The following is a 5104-nucleotide window of genomic DNA, read 5'->3' as shown; positions in this document are numbered from 1 at the left end:
TTTCTCCTTTAAATTTCCATCAGGTCTTTTGATCATAGCATTGCAGAAAAGCACACTTGTATTCTTGGTCTTATTTAGTCCTCCTGATATAAGAGGTGAATCATTGTCTTCAGATTCTATACACTGTTTCTACAGTGAAGAACACAGGCACCATGGTATGGCTTTATTTCTCTTTATATACTAATTCAAACATATGGGAAAGAGATAGCTCTCTTTGCGGCTGACTTTATGCTGAGTGTCCCAGTGTGTCTGAGGTATTTGCATTTCAAGATAATGTGGTTTATCTGTGTATTAGATATCCTCATATGTAGAAGGTTTATTAAACATATTAGCTTTAATGGTAACTGTAGTGTGACTAAATCTTTTGTATGAATGTATTAGTAGGTCAAGTGGCAAGTTGGCTAGCTCAAAGTATGGGCTAGTAAGGACTGTGTTGTGTTTCTGTTGCATGTGCTCCAAAGCATTGCCTGTAGGTGTACTTGCAATGTATAGTAAAGCTAATGGAAATTCAGCGAGTGTAATTGCCATTGTATAGCTCATCTGTGATTTCCTTAGATGAATATAGATATAAAATTCATGTTAGGGATGGTTCCACAGTGACTCAGCATATTATCAGAGTGTAAATGTGATTCACATTTTTCTAGAAACTGTGCTTCAGATTTTGGGTTTTGTCCCAGGTTAGCAGTATGTGGTGAAATGCGTTGGTAATGCTGACCAGACACAGGGAGCCGCGGCTGACCATCAGTCATGTAATTATGAGAGGAAACAGTCCGTAGCCCATATGTTGAGTATTAGGTGCCTGGTTACCTAAGAATTCTTCTTTTTGTCAGTGAGTTTGTGACCCCAATGAACATCTTTAATCTAGATTTAGCTTATTTATTTATCTATCTATTTATTTACTTACTTACTTGTGTGTGTGTGTGTGTGTGTGTGTGTGTGTGTGTGTCTTTTCAAGGGGGTGAACACAGGTACACATATGCCACAGCACATATGTTAATGTCAGTGGAAAATCTTAGGAGTGGATCCATACCTCCTATGTTGTCTGAGGCATGGTTTCTTGCTTGCTCTTGATTCTTGAGTATATTGATCCACCAGACCATGAGCTTCCAGAGATTTTCCTGTATCTGCCTCCCATCTTGTCATCAGTGTACTGACACCACTACATCTAACTTTCCATGGGTTCTGGGAATTCAAACTCAGATGGCCAGGCTTGAAGGGCCAACGCTTCACTCACTGAGCTATCTCCCAGTTTAGATGATCTTTTGATACTGCCTTCTAGATCCCCAATGCACTGACTCCTTTGCAGAGATATGCTCGTAGAGAAGCATCTCTCCTCTTCAAGATTGCCTGAAGATCTTGTGTAATCAAAAGCTAGGGCACGTAAGAAGGTGATGGTATAATGGCATTTCCTGTCACCTACAGGTATGCTGTGTGTACTTCTGTCTGCACACTTAGTATATGCTGCTCAACAGAGCGGGTGCCTTCATGGTTCCATTCAGGAGGAGAACCAGATAAAACAGGATAGATCACCCACCAAAGTTATGAACCTCATGGGGTTTGAAGACCAGAACCAGTGACTCCATTACCACCTAGCAATACTCCTCAGTGTGCCAAGTTAATAGCCCATGGCTCCTTGAGAGCTTTGACTTGGGCTTTAGTTGGCATAGGAAGTATTTTTAGGAGTATATACCTAGTTATGAGCTTGTACTTTTTCATTAATTGTAAGTAGTATGCCTTGGTCTGAGGACTACAGTTGTAAACTATCACTGGGAGGCTAGTTAGAGGGTAGGGGAGTGTTTCAGTGGTTTGGTCATTTAGAATAGTCTGTCAGAGTCCCCTGGGTATCCTTCTAGGCCTTCAAATTCTCAGCTGGGTGTAGTGTCCCTGTATTTGTGGAGAACGGGAGAGGATTTTGTGTTTGTGTATAGTGTTCTGTTGGCCTTCAGCTAAAACCACCCTTAATGAAAAAACAAATCTTGGGAAATATGGGAAAGCTGAAGTAAAGGAAATACCAAGTCAGTAGATTACCAAGGCTCAAGTTCCATGCCTATGATTTATTATGGTCTTGGTCCTTGTCCTAATTTACATGAAGCAGTTTATTACTTACTGATTAGAAATATAAGCTTTTTATGTAATATTTGAAATAATTCTGTCTTTATAGTTGTTTTATGTGTAACAATTAGAGGGATGTGTGTGTGTGTGTGTGTGTGTGTGTGTGTGTAAAAGATTCTTTTCATTTCAGCCCTGTTCTTTGGAACAGTTTTTTTCTGGTTGTTCTCTTGCACTTGTTTAGCAGAAACTTACTGAGCATTTATGAGCCAAACCTGAAGGCATTTGGTTTCTGGCGGGAGAAAGAGTCTAACTCTACTAGTCTCCACATTGTATAAAAAGTGCTGTTTGATGGTGGTGGTTATGATTTATATTTGAGCCTAATATTCTTGTTAGTCAACAGGAAGTTTGGGTAGGTACACGTGGCTAGAGATGACCAAGAGACAGCAAGGCTTGAATACCAAAGAGACAGGAAAGTGATGGATGTCACAGCTAGGCTAGTAAGTCATCCCTGTGGCCAGCCGTTTGACATGAAGAAGATGCTGATGCTCAGAGCCCTTGCATGCTGGGGGGTGGGGGTGGGGTGGTGCTGAGAGGTGGTGGGTACTGTTCTTCTTCCCCCCTTGGCCCTTGCTGCGTCTCCTCCTTCTACAGTCTTCTTGTTCTTTGGAACAGTTGTTTCTGGGTTTGTTCCCTTGCCCTTGTTTAGCAGAAACTTACTGAGCAGCTATGAGGCAGATCTGGAGATTTCTTTCTCCTTCAGTGTTTCCTGTTTGCGTAGCTATATTCCTACCGAGGGGACAGGAGCGATCAAAGCCACATCCAGTGACCCAGTGTAATATGTTTTCCCGTACCGTTTTCTGATGTTGCATCTTGATTGTTCTCCATGAAATTCTGTAGCTATGTCGTTGCATTCAAACATTTCTTTCCTTGTTGCCTAAGAACCCATCAATCACTGCTTCTCTCAGATGTTTTGTGTGTGTGTGTGTGTGTGTGTGTGTGTGTGTGTGTGTGCTATCCTTCTCCATAAATATGGAGCCCATTGCTAGTATGTGTTTGCTTAGTACCTGAAATGTACTAATTTGGGATTTTTACTGGGACAGCAAAGTATGCACATTTAACTAACTTGGAACTCCCAGGAGAGTCTTAAAGCTGCCTGTGACAAGAAGTTAAATACTTTGTGTCTGTGAGAAACTTTGCAGATGGCTCAGTATGAAGGGCATGGTATATGTTTTGACTTACTGCTTCTTCAATTATGTTCCATAATTGAATTCAGTTGAATTTTCCATGATCTCAAGGGCAATGGTTTTCCCTTTGTTAATCACAGATATCCTCAACTGCAGTGAGGTCTGTAACTAACAAGGATCAACTGGGTAGCGTTCACTTACATTTTCATGTATGTTTGGATTTGTGTGGTGTGTATGTATATATGAATGTATGTTCATAAGTGAGTATGAGTGTATGCGTGTGTGAGCGTGTGTGTGTGTGTGTGTGTGTGTGTGTGTGTGTAGTGTGTTAGAATGTGTGAATAACGGTATCTCTGGGTTCACAGAGATCAGAGGAAGATGTACCTTGATCTATTATTCTCTGCTCTGCTTCCTTGAGACAGGGTCTTTCAATGATCATGGAGCTAGCCTAAAAGTCAGTAAGCTATGGTGGTCCTCCTGTTTGTGCCCTATATAGCAGTAGAGTTGTCTGTGTGTGTGTGTGTGTGTGTGTGTGTGTGTGTGTATCCATGTCCAACTTTTTAGCTGCTGGAGATTTGAACTCAGGTCTTCATGCATGTATAGCAATCATTCTTCATTTTTAGTCACTGAGGCATCTTTCCTATCCCAGATGTACTTATATCTTTAAGAGAAACTTTGTGCACACATATTTGTTGAGAACAAAAATGTCCCTGCACTGGCTAGTATAATTAAAATATCTGTCTGTTTAATGTGTCTGTGCATGGGTTGCATGTTTCTCTGCTGTGTCTGTGTTTGTGCATGTGAGTTCAGGTGCTCACAGAGTCCAGCCGTGTCTGATTTCCCTTGGAGCTGGACTTAACTTACTTGATGTGGATGCTAGAAATCAAACTTGGGTCTTCTGGAAGTAGGTCATGTGCTCTTAACCACTGAGCCATCACTTTCAGCCCTACTTAAGCAACAGAATTCTAATTCCCAACTTTGCTTACCAAATTAGATAGTCATACAAACATGATTATGTAAGATAAAAGAGTGTGGTGTAAACATTATGTAAGTATGATACCATAAATAAATACACACAGGTACGGCTGAACACACTGTTCCAATTCTAGATGATGATTTAGAGATATTATGATTAACTTCATATTTATCCTAAGGTTATTCACCTGAGGAGAAAGCACATTATTCTTGGCATACACAAAGAGCCCACATTTGGTTCTATAATTCATTCAGTGACTTAAACTTTTATAATTTATTCACTAAACCTAAGAAGCGATGTAGTGTTACATAATGAGTGAATTTAGTGTTGTGAGTAAAATCAATGCTCGAAGGATCTGTCGTTATTCAAAATGAGCTGTGGGGCTGTGGCTGTAGATTTGGTGAGCCTTCTTTTTTTCTTTTTTACCTTCTGCCTGCCTGTTGTCTTTTAGTCTCCTTCAAGCATCCTTCTTACCCTATCCCTCTTTGATGTAAGGAGAGCAGTTTCAGGGAAGGAGTCTTCAGGGTGTTAATATATTACATTCAGGGTGAGAATTCTGTTCAGCATAACAACATGGATTATTTAAGCCATTTCTCGACTTCTGCCCAGGCCTGAAACCAGCCTCAGTGCCTTTTATCAAACCTTGTTGATCTCTGTGTGTTTTCTTCTGTGGATTGCACCCGGCAGGGTCTTAGTTTTTCCGATACATTCCTGTGGGTACAAGTGTGTTGGCTTGAAGAAGTTTCCTTAATTTACCCAGTTTAATAAAAACGATTCGTGCTCATGCTCATAGTTTGGCACCTTTCAGAGAACAGAAGTGACCCGCCCTGTGTGGTACTCTGCACCAGACTGCTGAGCCATTCTCTCCATGCCAGCTTAGGGAAGACTGTGC

This window comes from Mus pahari, chromosome 16, assembly GCF_900095145.1.
Source record: "Mus pahari chromosome 16, PAHARI_EIJ_v1.1, whole genome shotgun sequence".
NCBI lineage: Eukaryota > Metazoa > Chordata > Mammalia > Rodentia > Muridae > Mus > Mus pahari.
Note: the sequence above shows the minus strand (reverse complement) of the source record.